Here is a 17,987-nt window from a genome sequence, read left to right on the forward strand (position 1 = left end):
ACGCTGTGAGGCGGAATTGCAGCGTGGCTTTATGGTCCTGTAGGAGCCTTACTGAATGTTTGCATCCGAGCTAAGGGCCTCTTTTTGTTTTCTTAACACTGAGGCTCTACCGAGCCTGCTAACGGAGGCGGGTAAATGTATTGGTAAGAGGGATTTGAGTGGTAGCCAACGTGTCCTATTAGGAGGCTACTCGTCGTTCAAACCGACCAATGGCAGCGGCGGAGCGCAGCGCTGCTTGTCTGATGTGTACGTTGGGGCGGTGCTTAACGCAGAGGTCCCTCCCCTGAAGGCCGTGGCGTTTGGTTGCACACAGGCTGCAGTTTCAGTTTGTTTTATTCACCATTTTGAGTAGCTGAGGATACAAAAATTAAGAATATTTGCGTTTGGAGGAGAAGTCGCCGCCGTATTTTTTATTTTTACGCCCTAGCTCAGACGGTGGAGTTGTGCGTCAACCTCCCTCCCCTCGGTGTTTTGCAGAGCGGGAATCTATATTTCTTTTCCCCGTGCTTTTTCTTCTCCCTTTTCTTGCAACCTTAACCTCTACAGTATTCCTGCAAAATGTCAAGACCCGTGAGGTAGGTGTCCTAAATGCGTCCTGGGCGCTGCTTAAATTAATAACGACACCGTGTTGGCAGGCTTCGCAGATAACGTGCACGCCTCGACCATGTTGTGTTTTATGAGCTGGGAATTTGTTGATTTCATGAAAAAATAATGGGAGTGTGTGTGCGCGCGCGCGTGTGTCCCCTCTTCTAACATGGATCCCAGCGGCGTGGACCGCTCGCCATGTCTCCCGCCGCCGCGTCGTGTCTAGCACGCTTCTACACGGCTCTATGATGCCCATTGTTGGCTGCTATGTAGGCCAAGCGGAAAACGAGTCAGTGCGAATGAAGCAGCGGCGTTTTACGGCTCACTTCGGCCGGGCCTGCTAACGTTTCCCTCTCCGTGTGAGATATAAATATGGCTACCCATTCATCCAGGCAGCTGCACCGCGCTAATACCCCCCACCGAAGGAGAAGCCGACCGGAGGCGACGGTGGTCGGCCTCGGGATTGGATCTCGTTGCCGCGCAGACCGCGCACGCCGTGCCGGAGGCGCCATTGCGTCGCATTTCATTGCATTTTGAGCTTCACACAATGACAGAAATTGTGTTTTAAGCGAGGGCAACGTGGTCGTTGGGCAGCGGAGCTAAATTTTGTGTGCGGACAGTAAATTAAGCGCTGGTTGATGTCAGAGGAAGGCGGACACAAAGTCACCACACCCCCTCCCGCACGATCCCGGCCGGGACGCCGACACACGAGGCCGTTCGAACTCGCGTTAAACGCCCTTTATCGCCATTTAAAGGCGTTTGTCTTAGCCGACGTAAAGTCCGTCGAACTCTCGCGTTGTTACGTCTTTCGTATATTGATGAAGGTTGCTTTCTGCAATGTTTTCATATCAGACGACTCTGTAGTGACCACATGAAATAGGGTGTGAACAATGTGATCAGACGTCAATGTGTTGATATTGTGAGTGTATTATTGCTGTGGTCCTTCAGGTATGTAGGTCAGAGGTGCGACGCTTTGCATCATCAGCCTCGCTATAACGTCACAGAAGTTATGGACACACAGCAAATCATCTGCCTGTGTCTAAGGTTCAATGCGTCTGATCAGATCTGTCTTGCGCTGCACTGTCAGTATGTGGACCAATGGCAATTAGTAATATTAGATCGATAAATTCCTATGCACGCATTAACATCACCACATTTACTTAAACCAGAGTGGTGCTGTGTCTTTGTTTTCCCCCAAACAGTGCAGTTCTTGGTGTCACTGTTTAATTATCTCTCCACATTCAACAGTAGCTGTTTGTATCATGTTTGGAGCAGCCATTGTGTTATTACAGATTTCAGGCTTTTCAGTCCTAAGCCAAAATCAATCACTTTACTGCTTTTTAGTATTTTAGCTGTTTGCCATTTACTATCATTTTGCTCTGCAAAATCTAAGTAATAAGTTAATAGAACAATCAGCGTCACAGTTAATTGTGTTCACGATTAATAAACAAACTTAGGACCCTGGCAGATGTTTTTAGTAATGCATATTTAGCAACAGAACAACAGTTTGGAGACTGAAGGTTTTATAAAAAGCTTGTGCTATTCATCAGCATTGTGCTAATCACGTAACATTATTTTCTGTGATGTTTCCAAAAGCTTGAATCGGTTGAGCAATCAAAATAATAATCATAAAAATGTGTGGAGATGCACAGCTTCATGTGAGCCATGGTATGAAGAAACAAGGAGCTCAGTATTTGGCCTTGAAGCTGGGAAATTATTGTACTTGTATTATTAAATACCTTAATGTCTAGCAGCTTTTATACTGATTTCATATTTCATTTATCTGTCTTTCATGATGGCATACTTAAATTATGTCAAATTGTCAAACAACAAATGTAAAGAAGCTACTAAGAGTCACTATTTTGTAATGCTTTCAAATATGATGAGTTAATTTAGTGAGTAGCACAAGGCTAATCCGTAGTAGAAAACAATCTAATTAGGTGAAGCTTTAATGGATTCTTATGCTGATATATTACTGTAGAAAATCAGCATCATTAGGAACATGGCATCACAGAACAGACTGCATGTACTTGATGTTTGTGGTTGGCATGCCACATCATGTCACATCATTATATGGGAAAACTGCACACAATACACAAGTTCCTAGAAAGATGTCGTAACAACTTTTATCCGTACGACTCACGCTAGAGTGGAGCTGATTGATTCCTGAGATGCATGTAGAAAGCATGGTGGGCATGTCGCTGGCTATTGCTTCTAATGTCTAAGATGTGTGTGCGCGCGCACACATCTGTTGTTGTAAGCTAAGCAGTTGTAAAGGTTTATGGCACCACTCAAGTTACAGCAGCCACACTGCTCCAATAGTATTTAACGTGCTTAGGATCTACAAACATGCAGTTAATGCGTAATCACAACACAGCAGGGTGTGTATTTAATTAATTTCGTCTTATTTTAAGTTATATTTACTTTGCTGTGGAAGACTTTTATAATGTTTTTGTCTGTGCCGTTCACGCTAACCCACCTAAGATTTTTTCACTCTTTCACTCTTTCTAGAGGCGCTTGTTACCTGAAATACAGCTGCCGTCACCCGAGGCTTCCTTTAGACACTTTACCAAATTAGTTACAGAAACTGTAGAAGGTTCACCAGTGTCCAGTTCAGCGTCGGTCTTTGGCCTCAGTCCACATGATACAACCAAGTCATAATGACATGTTGCTAAATAGCTTGACACAAAAAGCTGTTTTGTCTGTACGGGGCCACGTGGTGGAGTGGTCTGTCCAGGGTCTACCGCGCTGGCTAGGGCTGGCACGCGTTCCTTCCTTATGAGGACAAGCTGAAAGGATGTGTAGACAATGAAGTCACTTTCTTGTTCGTTAAGATATCTAATGCAGTGTGTACCTTGTTTTGTCTTTCTTTAAACAGGAACAGGAAAGTGGTGAACTATTCACAATTCAATGAGTCTGACGATGCAGGTATGAACTTTTAGGTTGGACTATATGTGGTAACAATAGTCCATATGCAATGTGTCTGTTTTCTAAGTAACATTAAATGTTAAATGACAAGGTGTATCATGATGAGTCCATCTTAAAACATTACAGCTCTGGGTTGCTAGCTGTTGTTTAGGGACCCATTAGAGCACAGACCTTTTTCTGCTTAAAGGAAATTTTGTGGGGTAATAGAAATGTGTTTGAATTCACTCATAAAAATACTGAAATTTTTTCTCTGCTCTCTAGATGAGGAGTATGGTGATGACAAGCCCAAGAAGGTGCACACAGCCCCTCGGGAGCCCAAGCACAAGCGCTCAAAGAACTCACAGGATGACAGGTGAGACCTCTGCTATGACTGGCAGTGGTAGACAGCTACCCAAACATATATGTCTCTACTCAGTTATTTAAAACTAGAATAATCATGTTGTCATAAAGACAAATTCAGTCCGGTACCATGTAAATGAAGTGACACTTCGATATATACAGACGTGGACAAAATTGTTGGTACCCTTTGATCAATGAAAGAAAAACTCACAATGGTCACAGAAATAACTTTAATCTGACAAAAGTAATAATAAATAAAAATTCTATAAATGTTAACCAATGAAAGTCAGACATTGTTGTTCAACCATGCTTCAACAGAATTATCTTAAAAAATAAACTCATGAAACAGGCATGGACAAAAATGATGGTACCCCTAGAAAACACTGAAAAAAATGTGACCAAAGGGACATGTTAATTCAAGGTGTGTCCACTAATTAGCATCACAGGTGTGTACAACCTTGTAATCAGTTAGTGGGCCTATATATATGGCTCCAGGTAGTCACTGTGTTGTTTGGTGATATGGTGTGTACCACACTCAACATGGACCAGAGGAAGCAAAGGAAAGAGTTGTTTCAAGAGATCAGAAAGAAAATTATAGACAAGCATGTTAAAGGTAGAATTAAAATAATTAAGGCTAGGTCTTTACTCTGAGTGCTAAGACCGTGTTGTTGCATTTATACATTTATAGAATTTTTATTTATTATTACTTTTGTCAGATTAAAGTTATTTCTGTGACCATTGTGGGTTTTTCTTTCATTGATCGAAGGGTACCAACAATTTTGTCCACGTCTGTAGTTTCCAAAGAGGAGCCGGTTAGACTGTTTGAGAGATGGTGAAAATGGGGTTTGATGGTTTGGACTGGAGACAGCCAGGTAAGCTGTAGCAGTGTGTCAGCACAGCGGGGATGGTGGGTGAGCCAGAGGAGAGAGAGACACTCAGCTGGAGAAGATTGTGGGGGAGGGAGACAAGCTGCATTTGATTCACCATGGGAGGGACTTGTGTCGTGCTGCCTCTTCAAGGGAGTGAGGATGCCAAAAACCAGCATCGCATAGCAGCTTATAAAGTACATCAAAACCAGTAAATGACCTATGATGCCTCATTTTCTTTATTTCTCTCTTTATTCTTTAAGTGTGCCTTAGGACCTCAAAGGGCCATTAAACGGACTTTATTGTCTATGCTCGAAACTTAACAGCTTGTACAAAGTGTCATCTGGGCCTGTCTAAATGCAGAGGTGTTTGCACTCTTTCAAATGGCCACAGAAAATGTGTGACAACAACTGAGAGAAGTAATAAATAGTAAAAGCCAGACTCAGGGTGTTAGCAGCTAACAGCCATGTCTTAGCTACAGCTGCACTTCAACACAGATTTGTAGGCATGATTTTTATGATGTTTCTTGGTAAAAAAAAAAAAAAAAAGTCAATGGTGCTAGTGTAATCTTGTCTTACCATCACATGCACGTGTGAGGGTCATGTGGTTTAAACCCTGTAAATTTCATTTACTTTAAACAATTTACAACCAAGGTATTTTACATTGTAAGGTTTAAGTCCTTACAAAGGAACTAATGCAACTATATATAAAATAGCAACAAAGGCCACTGAGCAGCACTAGACAAAGTGGAAAGAACGCCCAGCAGAACCAGGCTCAGGGGGGACTTCAAATGGCCATTTTGTCTTCTTTGAACAGATACATCTGTCTGAAGAAAGCAGGAATGTGTCCTGAAAGAGTTACCGTATCTCCCAGAAGTGAGTCCACCCTCAAATTTATGTAAATATTTTATTATACCTCATGTGCAATGAAGAAATGTCACTTTTCTCCAAGGGCACTACATTTACATTGGAGCAAAGTGATATTTTCTTCAGTGCTCTACAGCTTGTAGAACTATGAACATTTACTAACTTGTCACAGACATTAATATCTGAATCTCTGGTCAGAAAGGTGAGTCCAAGTCCAAGTGATATTGTCACAACCAAAGCTGTGTTTCAGACTTTAGGAGAAGAAAGTTTATAGTCGGCTGGACTTATTTTTTAAATGTCTCCACCCTGCTTTATACATTAGCCTACCTGCTCAGATGATGAATGTTTTAAGAGATGTTTTCCAGTTTACAAAGTTTACAAAGCAGCCTCAAGGCACATTCGTAATATTTAACATGCAGGGTTTAGCACCCTCTAAGTGAAATGTTGAAGTGTATGTATATCTTGTTCTTGTGTTACCTGAGCTAATGTGTTTCGTACAGAAACTGGTGGCTCAAATTCCATAGCATTTGTAAATAATGTGTATTTAAATGTGTGTGTTTCCCTTTATGACAACATTCTCAGTGGCCTCAGGAGAATTCAAACATACTGCAATCACAGGTCTCCCCATGAGGAACTGGCGGGTCTCAGGTATGTGCCATATACACCTAATGACTCTAAACTATCTAAACAGTAGTGTTTGTACTAGTGTGTAATTAATTATAATTAATAATTCTTTCACCTGTCATGTTATGGTTCAGGCTATTGAATGTGACGACACCACCTTCTATCACATGCACATTCAGAAAGGAAGTGTTTCGATCTGTGCCCAAAGGTTAAACTACAGCACTCAGCCAACATGGAAACAAGGTATGTGTGTGTCACATACTAATACAGCTCATTACACCCTAAAAGCACAGTTGCAAATGCCATGGTTTAAACCAGTGTTCTTATGACTTAAAAAAGCTTAAAAACGATATTTTGGTGTTTCTGCATTGGTTTTTAAAAATAGAGCTTAAAATGGTCATGTTCTGATGCCAGAATACTGTCAAACAGGCTCAATACATCCTAAAAGCAGAGTTGCAATTGCTTGGTTTACACTAGTGTGTCTAAGGCCTGAAAAGCTCAAAAACAATGTTTTAGTGTTTCTGCATTGGTTTCCATCAGAGCAGCCTCCAATGGTCATGTTTTGATTCCTAAATACTGTCAGACAGCTCAATGCATCCTAAATGTACAGTTGCATATGGCTTAGTTTAAAGTAGTGTTCTTATGAACTGAAAAGCTCAAAACGATGTTTTAGTGTTTATAAATTGCTTTCTAACATTACAGCTTAAGATGGTCATGTTCTGATGCCAGGCAACTTTAAAACAGCTCAATACACCAGAAAAGCACAGTTGCATATGCCGTGGTTTAAACTAGTGTTCTTATGACCTGAAAAGCTCAAAAACAATGTTTTAGTGTTTCTGCATTGGTTTCCATCAAAACAGCCTCTAAAGATCATGTTCTGGGGCCAGGCTACTTTAAAACAGCTCAATGCATCCTAAATGTACAGTTGCATATGCCGTGGTTTAAACTAGTGTTCTTATGACCTGAAAAGCTCAAAAACGATGTTTTAGTATTTCTGCATTGGTTTCTAACATTCTAGCTTATAATGATCATGTTATGATGGCAGAATAATTTAAAACAGCTCAGTACAACAAAAAACATAATTGTAATTGACGTGGCCTAAACTAGTGTTCTTATGGTCTGAAAAGCTCAAAAACAATGTTTTAGTGTTTCTGCATTGGTTTCCATCAAAACAGCCTCTAAAGATCATGTTCTGGGGCCAGGCTACTTTAAAACAGCTCAATGCATCCTGAATGTACAGTTGCATATGCCGTGGTTTAAACTAGTGTTCTTATGGCCTGAAAAGCTCAAAAACGATGTTTTAGTATTTCTGCATTGGTTTCTAACATTACAGCTTATAATGATCATGTTATGATGGCAGGATAATTTAAAACAGCTCAGTACAACAAAAAACATAATTGTAAATGACGTGGCCTAAATTAGTGTCCTTATGACCTGAAAAGCTCAAAAACAATGTTTTAGTGTTTCTGCATTTGTTTCCATCAAAACAGCCTCTAAAGATCATGTTCTGGGGCCAGGCTACTTTAAAACAGCTCAATGCATCCTGAATGTACACTCGCATATGTCTTGGTTTAAACTAGTGTTCTTATGGCCTAAAAGGCTCAAAAACGATGTTTTAGTATTTCTGCATTGGTTTCTAACATTCCAGCTTATAATGATCATGCTATGATGGCAGGATAATTTAAAACAGCTCAGTACAACAAAAAAACATAATTGTAATTGACGTGGCCTAAACTAGTGTTCTTATGACCTGAAAAGCTCAAAAACGATGTTTCAGTGTTTCTGCATTGGTTTATAACATTACAGCTTAAGATGGTCATGTTCTGATACAAGGCAGCTTTAAAACAGCTCAATGCATCCTAAATGTACAGTTGCATATGCCGTGGTTTAAACTAGTGTTCTTATGACCCGAAAAGCTCAAAAACAATGTTATAGTGTTTCTGCATTGGTTTTCATCAAAACAGCCTCTAAAGATCATGTTCTGGGGCCAAGCTACTTTAAAACAGCTCAATGCATCCTGAATGTACAGTTGCATATGCCGTGGTTTAAACTAGTGTTCTTATGGCCTGAAAGGCTCAAAAACGATGTTTTAGTATTTCTGGATTGGTTTCTAACATTGCAGCTTAAGATGGTCATGTTCCGATACCAGGCAACTTTAAAACAGTTCAATGCATCCTAAATGTACAGTTGCATATGCCGTGGTGTAAACTAGTGTTCCCATGACTTGAAAAGCTCAAAAACGATGTTTCAGTGTTTCTGCATTGGTTTCCACCTGAACAGCCTCTAATGGTCATGTTATGATGGCAGGATAATTTAAAACAGCTCAATACAACAAAGGAACATAATTGTAAATGCCGTGGTTTAAACTAGTGTTCTTATGACCTGAAAAGCTCAAAAACAATGTTTTAGTGTTTCTGCATTGGTTTCTAACATTACAGCTTAAGATGGTCATGTTCTGATACCAGGCAACTTTAAAACAGCTCAATGCATCCTAAATGTACAGTTGCATATGCCGTGGTTTAAACTAGTGTTCTTATGACCTGAAAAGCTCAAAAACGATGTTTTAGTATTTCTGCATTGGTTCCTAACATTCCAGCTTATAATGATCATGTTATGATGGCAGGAAAATTAAAAACAGCTCAGTACAACAAAAAACATAATTGTAATTGACGTGGCCTAAACTAGTGTTCTTATGAACTGAAAAGCTAAAAAACGATGTTTCAGTGTTTTTGCATTGGTTTCTAACATTACAGCTTAAGATGGTCATGTTCTGATACTAGGCAACTTTAAAACAGCTCAATGCATCCTGAATGTACAGTTGCATATGCCGTGGTTTAAACTAGTGTTCTTATGGCCTGAAAGGCTCAAAAACGATGTTTTAGTATTTCTGCATTGGTTTATAACATTACAGCTCAAGATGGTCATGTTCTGGGGCCAAGCTACTTTAAAACAGCTCAATGTATCCTGAATGTACAGTTGCATATGCCGTGGTTTAAACTAGTGTTCTTATGGCCTGAAAGGCTCAAAACGATGTTTTAGTATTTCTTTAGTATTTCTGCATTGGTTTCTAACATTCCAGCTTATAATGATCATGTTATGATGGCAGGATAATTTTAAACAGCTCAGTACAACAAAAAACATAATTGTAGTTGACGTGGCCTAAACTAGTGTCCTTATGGCCTGAAAAGCTCAAAAACAATGTTTTAGTGTTTCTGCATTGGTTTATAACATTACAGCTTAAGATGGTCATGTTCTGATACCAGGCAACTTTAAAACAGCTCAATGCATCCTAAATGTACAGTTGCATATGCCGTGGTTTAAACTAGTGTCCTTATGACCTGAAAAGCTCAAAAACAATGTTTTAGTGTTTCTGCATTGGTTTCCATCAAAACATCCTCTAAAGATCACGTTATGATGGCAGGATAATTTAAAACAGCTCAGTACAACAAAAAACATAATTGTAAATGACGTGGCCTAAACTAGTGTCCTTATGACCTGAAAAGCTCAAAAATGATGTTTCAGTGTTTCTGCATTGGTTTATAACATTACAGCTCAAGATGGTCATGTTCTGATACCAGGCAACTTTAAAACAGCTCAATGCATCCTAAATGTACAGTTGCATATGCCGTGGTTTAAACTAGTGTCCTTATGACCTGAAAAGCTCAAAAACAATGTTTTAGTGTTTCTGCATTGGTTTCCATCAAGACAGCCTCTAAAGATCATGTTCTGGGGCCAGGCAACTTTAAAACAGCTCAATGCATCCTAAATGTACAGTTGCATATGCCGTGGTTTAAACTAGTGTTCTTATGGCCTGAAAGGCTCAAAAACGATGTTTTAGTATTTCTTTAGTATTTCTGCATTGGTTTCTAACATTCCAGCTTATAATGATCATGTTATGATGGCAGGATAATTTAAAACAGCTCAGTACAACAAAAAACATAATTGTAATTGACGTGGCCTAAACTAGTGTTCTTATGACCTGAAAAGCTCAAAAACGATGTTTCAGTGTTTCTGCATTGGTTTCTAACATTACAGCTTAAGATGGTCATGTTCTGATACTAGGCAACTTTAAAACAGCTCAATGCATCCTAAATGTACAGTTGCATATGCCGTGGTTTAAACTAGTGATCTTATGGCCTGAAAGGCTCAAAAACGATGTTTTAGTATTTCTGCATTGGTTTCTAACATTCTAGCTTATAATGACCATGTTGTGATGGCAGAATAATTTAAAACAGCTCAGTACAACAAAAAAACATAATTGTAATTGACGTGGCCTAAACTAGTGTTCTTATGACCTGAAAAGCTCAAAAACGATGTTTCAGTGTTTCTGCATTGGTTTATAACATTACAGCTTAAGATGGTCATGTTCTGATACAAGGCAGCTTTAAAACAGCTCAATGCATCCTAAATGTACAGTTGCATATGCCGTGGTTTAAACTAGTGTTCTTATGACCCGAAAAGCTCAAAAACAATGTTTTAGTGTTTCTGCATTGGTTTCCATCAAAACAGCCTCTAAAGATCATGTTCTGGGGCCAGGCTACTTTAAAACAGCTCAATGCATCCTGAATGTACAGTTGCATATGCCGTGGTTTAAACTAGTGTTCTTATGGCCTGAAAAGCTCAAAAACGATGTTTTAGTATTTCTGCATTGGTTTCTAACATTCTAGCTTATAATGACCATGTTGTGATGGCAGAATAATTTAAAACAGCTCAGTACAACAAAAAACATAATTGTAATTGACGTGGCCTAAACTAGTGTTCTTATGACCTGAAAAGCTCAAAAACGATGTTTCAGTGTTTCTGCATTGGTTTATAACATTACAGCTTAAGATGGTCATGTTCTGATACAAGGCAGCTTTAAAACAGCTCAATGCATCCTAAATGTACAGTTGCATATGCCGTGGTTTAAACTAGTGTTCTTATGACCCGAAAAGCTCAAAAACAATGTTATAGTGTTTCTGCATTGGTTTTCATCAAAACAGCCTCTAAAGATCATGTTCTGGGGCCAAGCTACTTTAAAACAGCTCAATGCATCCTGAATGTACAGTTGCATATGCCGTGGTTTAAACTAGTGTTCTTATGGCCTGAAAGGCTCAAAAACGATGTTTTAGTATTTCCGCATTGGTTTCTAACATTACAGCTTAAGATGGTCATGTTCCGATACCAGGCAACTTTAAAACAGCTCAATGCATCCTAAATGTACAGTTGCATATGCCGTGGTGAAAACTAGTGTTCCCATGACTTGAAAAGCTCAAAAACGATGTTTCAGTGTTTCTGCATTGGTTTCCACCTGAACAGCCTCTAATGGTCATGTTATGATGGCAGGATAATTTAAAACAGCTCAATACAACAAAGGAACATAATTGTAATTGACGTGGCCTAAACTAGTGTTCTTATGACCTGAAAAGCTCAAAAACGATGTTTTAGTATTTCTGCATTGGTTTCTAACATTCCAGCTTATAATGATCATGTTATGATGGCAGGATAATTTAAAACAGCTCAGTACAACAAAAAACATAATTGTAAATGACGTGGCCTAATTAGTGTCCTTATGACCTGAAAAGCTCAAAAACAATGTTTTAGTGTTTCTGCATTTGTTTCCATCAAAACAGCCTCTAAAGATCATGTTCTGGGGCCAGGCTACTTTAAAACAGCTCAATGCATCCTGAATGTACAGTTGCATATGCCGTGGTTTAAACTAGTGTTCTTATGGCCTAAAAGGCTCAAAAACGATGTTTTAGTATTTCTGCATTGGTTCCTAACATTCCAGCTTATAATGATCATGTTATGATGGCAGGAAAATTAAAAACAGCTCAGTACAACAAAAAACATAATTGTAATTGACGTGGCCTAAACTAGTGTTCTTATGAACTGAAAAGCTCAAAAACGATGTTTCAGTGTTTTTGCATTGGTTTCTAACATTACAGCTTAAGATGGTCATGTTCTGATACTAGGCAACTTTAAAACAGCTCAATGCATCCTGAATGTACAGTTGCATATGCCGTGGTTTAAACTAGTGTTCTTATGGCCTGAAAGGCTCAAAAACGATGTTTTAGTATTTCTGCATTGGTTTATAACATTACAGCTCAAGATGGTCATGTTCTGGGGCCAAGCTACTTTAAAACAGCTCAATGTATCCTGAATGTACAGTTGCATATGCCGTGGTTTAAACTAGTGTTCTTATGGCCTGAAAGGCTCAAAAACGACGTTTTAGTATTTCTTTAGTATTTCTGCATTGGTTTCTAACATTCCAGCTTATAATGATCATGTTATGATGGCAGGATAATTTAAAACAGCTCAGTACAACAAAAAACATAATTGTAATTGACGTGGCCTAAACTAGTGTTCTTATGACCTGAAAGCTCAAAACGATGTTTCAGTGTTTCTGCATTGGTTTCTAACATTACAGCTTAAGATGGTCATGTTCTGATACTAGGCAACTTTAAAACAGCTCAATGCATCCTAAATGTACAGTTGCATATGCCGTGGTTTAAACTAGTGTTCTTATGGCCTGAAAGGCTCAAAAACGATGTTTTAGTATTTCTGCATTGGTTTATAACATTACAGCTCAAGATGGTCATGTTCTGGGGCCAAGCTACTTTAAAACAGCTCAATGTATCCTGAATGTACAGTTGCATATGCCGTGGTTTAAACTAGTGTTCTTATGGCCTGAAAGGCTCAAAAACGACGTTTTAGTATTTCTTTAGTATTTCTGCATTGGTTTCTAACATTCCAGCTTATAATGATCATGTTATGATGGCAGGATAATTTAAAACAGCTCAGTACAACAAAAAACATAATTGTAATTGACGTGGCCTAAACTAGTGTTCTTATGACCTGAAAAGCTCAAAAACGATGTTTCAGTGTTTCTGCATTGGTTTCTAACATTACAGCTTAAGATGGTCATGTTCTGATACTAGGCAACTTTAAAACAGCTCAATGCATCCTAAATGTACAGTTGCATATGCCGTGGTTTAAACTAGTGTTCTTATGACCTGAAAAGCTCAAAAACAATGTTTTAGTGTTTCTGCATTGGTTTCCATCAAAACAGCCTCTAAAGATCATGTTATGATGGCAGGATAATTTAAAACAGCTCAGTACAACAAAAAACATAATTGTAAATGACGTGGCCTAAACTAGTGTCCTTTTGACCTGAAAAGCTCAAAAATGATGTTTCAGTGTTTCTGCATTGGTTTATAACATTACAGCTCAAGATGGTCATGTTCTGATACCAGGCAACTTTAAAACAGCTCAATGCATCCTAAATGTACAGTTGCATATGCCGTGGTTTAAACTAGTGTCCTTATGACCTGAAAAGCTCAAAAACAATGTTTTAGTGTTTCTGCATTGGTTTCCATCAAGACAGCCTCTAAAGATCATGTTCTGGGGCCAAGCTACTTTAAAACAGCTCAATGCATCCTGAATGTACAGTTGCATATGCCGTGGTTTAAACTAGTGTTCTTATGGCCTGAAAGGCTCAAAAACGATGTTTTAGTATTTCTTTAGTATTTCTGCATTGGTTTCTAACATTCCAGCTTATAATGATCATGTTATGATGGCAGGATAATTTAAAACAGCTCAGTACAACAAAAAACATAATTGTAATTGACGTGGCCTAAACTAGTGTTCTTATGACCTGAAAAGCTCAAAAGCTATGTTTCAGTGTTTCTGCATTGGTTTCTAACATTACAGCTTAAGATGGTCATGTTCTATTACTAGGCAACTTTAAAACAGCTCAATGCATCCTAAATGTACAGTTGCATATGCCGTGGTTTAAACTAGTGTTCTTATGACCTGAAAAGCTCAAAAACAATGTTTTAGTATTTCTGCATTGGTTCCTAACATTCCAGCTTATAATGATCATGTTATGATGGCAGGATAATTTAAAACAGCTCAGTACAACAAAAAACATAATTGTAATTGACGTGGCCTAAACTAGTGTTCTTATGACCTGAAAAGCTCAAAAACGATGTTTCAGTGTTTCTGCATTGGTTTCTAACATTACAGCTTAAGATGGTCATGTTCTGATACTAGGCAACTTTAAAACAGCTCAATGCATCCTAAATGTACAGTTGCATATGCCGTGGTTTAAACTAGTGTTCTTATGACCTGAAAAGCTCAAAAACAATGTTTTAGTGTTTCTGCATAGGTTTCCATCAAAACAGCCTCTAAAGATCATGTTATGATGGCAGGATAATTTAAAACAGCTCAGTACAACAAAAAACATAATTGTAATTGACGTGGCCTAAACTAGTGTTCTTATGGTCTGAAAAGCTCAAAAACAATGTTTTAGTGTTTCTGCATTGGTTTCCATCAAAACAGCCTCTAAAGATCATGTTCTGGGGCCAGGCTACTTTAAAACAGCTCAATGCATCCTAATTGTACAGTTGCATATGCCGTGGTTTAAACTAGTGTTCTTATGACCTGAAAAGCTCAAAAACAATGTTTTAGTGTTTCTGCATTGGTTTCCATCAAAACAGCCTCTAAAGATCATGTTCTGGGGCCAGGCTACTTTAAAACAGCTCAATACATCCTGAATGTACAGTGTCATATACCGTGGTTTAAACCAGTGTTCTTATGACCTGAAAAGCTCAAAAACGATGTTTTAGTGTTTCTGCAGTGGTTTCCATCAGAACAGCCTTTACTGGTCATGTTTTGATGCCAGGATATTGTAAAACAGCTTAATGCATGCTAAATGTACAGTTGCATTTGATTTGGTTTGAACAAGTGTTTCTACACCCTGAAAAGCTCAAAAACGATGTTTTAGTGTTTCTGCTTTGGTTTCCATCAGTAAAGCCTTTACTGGTCATGTTCTAATGCAAGGATACTTTCAAACAGCTCAATGCATCCTAAATGTACAGTAGCATATACCGTGGTTTAAACTAGTGTTCTTATGACCTGAAAAGCTCAAAAACAATGTTTTAGTGTTTCTGCATTGGTTTCCATCAAAACAGCCTCTAAAGATCATGTTATGATGGCAGGATAATTTAAAACAGCTCAGTACAACAAAAAACATAATTGTAATTGACGTGGCCTAAACTAGTGTTCTTATGACCTGAAAAGCTCAAAAACGATGTTTCAGTGTTTCTGCATTGGTTTCTAACATTACAGCTTAAGATGGTCATGTTCTGATACTAGGCAACTTTAAAACAGCTCAATGCATCCTAAATGTACAGTTGCATATGCCGTGGTTTAAACTAGTGTTCTTATGACCTGAAAAGCTCAAAAACAATGTTTTAGTGTTTCTGCATTGGTTTCCATCAAAACAGCCTCTAAAGATCATGTTCTGGGGCCAGGCTACTTTAAAACAGCTCAATGCATCCTGAATGTACAGTTGCATATGCCGTGGTTTAAACTAGTGTTCTTATGACCTGAAAAGCTCAAAAACAATGTTTTAGTGTTTCTGCATTGGTTTCCACCAGAACAGCCTCTAATGGTCATGTTCTGATGCCAGAATACTGTCAAACAGCTCAATGCATCCTAAATGTACAGTTGCATATGCCCTGGTTTAAACTAGTATTTCTACAGCCTGAAAAGCTCAAAAACGATGCTTTTGTGTTTTTGCATTGGTTTCCACCAATATTTTATTTTTTATTATGATCTGTTATCTAGTGCTTGTCAGGATTCATATATGTATCACTACAAAGTTCTCTGTTGGTTTTTGTTATTTTTATTATTATTTTTCTAATTATTTTATTATTATTTATTAATTAGTTTAGTTTGAATTTTTATATTTTGTAACTAAGATTTCGTTTGTCTTGACTCATCAATTTTTTTAACCAATGAATTTATATATATATATATATATATATATATATATATATATATATATATATATATATATATATATATATATATATATATATATATATATATATATATATATATATATATATATATAATACACATATATTATTTAACTTCCAGATGATATGACAATGACAAGATGACAATAACAAGATTTATATGAATCAGATAATTCATCTGTATGAATGTTTTTATTTTTTATATATACACACAGACACACACACAAATATTTTTAGCTGCCATTTTAAGATCATTTTAGGTTAAAGTGCATCAATTTAAATACATTTAATTCTTTTACATAAAATTTTACTAGTTTAACTACTGCATTATATTTACTCTTTAATTTGTCCAGACCTGTAAATAACAGGTGACACATTGTGTCATAGAGTACCATCCTAAACAGGTCACAAAGAGACCATAACCACAGTCACACTGATACACAATTCAGAGCCAACAGGAAGCTTACAAAAATCACATCTTTAATAAACCATTCAAATGAAAATTGTAGTTCTGTGTTTGTAAATGTGTTTGTTTTATATAGTGACTATATAAAATAATGTTGTACCAGCATCAGTCACCAGTAAATGAGGACTTTTATGATGAGTGTGGCCAAATGAATAGATTCAATTCTCCTGGTGAGATGTCCATTTGATGAACAGAGGGAATGTCTGCTGTGAGTCAGCTTTAATTGGAAACAGTAAAGAATGGAGCGTTTTCTGATCCCAGCGGGTTTTTAAGATTCAGGAAGCAAAACAAGTGAAGAAAAAAAGATGGGGAGGAAAACAAAATCAAACATGTCAGTCAGTTCAGTGTCAGAGGAGCTGCTGCTCTAACTCTGCCACAGAGTTTAACCACGTTTCATCAGCGATCATTTCACTTAGCTTTAAAGTCTGATCCCGGAGCGTGAGACCCAAAACACGGCAGCACGATCGGACGCTACCAGAGGAACCACAGAGAATTATCCATCAATATGTTTATTTAGAACATGGTCCTTTAAACAATGATCTACCAGAAGCACCTGCTGCTTTACACTCAGACTTAAGTTAAGCAGCTCACTGCATTTGTTGCTGCACTTAGCACAGCATCGCCTGCAGCTAACTCATCGAGAAAAGGAGGGAATCAACTCCAAAGTGGAGGAGGATGACGTGGAGAACAATCACGGCGCCTGCAGGTTTGAACAGAAGCTTGATTTATGGAAGGTTAACGCTGCTGCTTAGCTGTTCCTCCCGTCTGTTTGCAGGCTGTCAGACGATGAGGGGGTCACGGCTGGGTCAAGACGGTTTAATCTGTGGTTCACACTCAGACAGACAGAGGCAGGAGTCCAACACTTGGCCAGCAGGCTTCCTCCAGCCGTGACTGGAATCAGCAACAAGGCAGGAGGTCCAGGAGGTCCAGGAGCGAACGCGGTGCTGCACTGCCCTCTGCAGGAAGGAAGCAGGACTGACTCCATCAGCCGCCACTATTCACACAGCTGTTTGTTCTTATTCATATCTTACTGACAAACAGATTGTTCCTATATTATTGTTCACTAAGTGATGTGAGGACTTTCTTTTTCAAAGAAAGGCAGCGTTTTAGCTTTGGTTGAACCCAAACTTAGATCCTTCCTTAAAAATCCTTTGTTTTACTCACTAAACCTCAGCTCCATGTTGCTCCACATACAGAACAACATCTCACAGAAGTGAGTCCACACCTCTCATCTTTCTAAATGTTCTATGATATCTTGTCATGTGACACTAACAAAATGACACTTTGCTCTAATGTAAAGCAGTGACTCTCTGGCTTCTATAACAGTGAACATTTGCTGGCCCTAAAAATAACTCATCACAAACATTAAACTGAACTTTGTGTGTCCACCTGTGTTCTCATCACTGCCTTCACCCTCTTGGGGACCAGACCAGGACTCATACAGCCCCAGACCAGGAAACACCCCCCCAGCACGGACTAAAGGCAGGTTTGTAGTCCTCATCAGTTT

General features: G+C 38.4%; 2 long non-coding RNA genes across 2 annotated transcripts; both read left to right on the forward strand.

Annotated features, from left to right (window-relative positions):
* Nucleotides 1-259: 259 nt before the first annotated feature.
* Nucleotides 260-3,930, forward strand: LOC114856237 (uncharacterized). Its single transcript, XR_003786035.2, has 3 exons — nucleotides 260-575; nucleotides 3,464-3,513; nucleotides 3,775-3,930. It is a non-coding gene; the product is annotated as an uncharacterized LOC114856237 (long non-coding RNA).
* A 1,585-nt stretch (nucleotides 3,931-5,515) lies between these two features.
* On the forward strand, nucleotides 5,516-7,745 carry LOC114856238 (uncharacterized). Its single transcript, XR_003786036.3, has 3 exons — nucleotides 5,516-5,593; nucleotides 6,167-6,232; nucleotides 6,343-7,745. It is a non-coding gene; the product is annotated as an uncharacterized LOC114856238 (long non-coding RNA).
* Nucleotides 7,746-17,987: the final 10,242 nt, after the last annotated feature.

The sequence above is a fragment of the Betta splendens genome, chromosome 5, assembly GCF_900634795.4.
Source record: "Betta splendens chromosome 5, fBetSpl5.4, whole genome shotgun sequence".
NCBI classification, from domain to species: domain Eukaryota; kingdom Metazoa; phylum Chordata; class Actinopteri; order Anabantiformes; family Osphronemidae; genus Betta; species Betta splendens.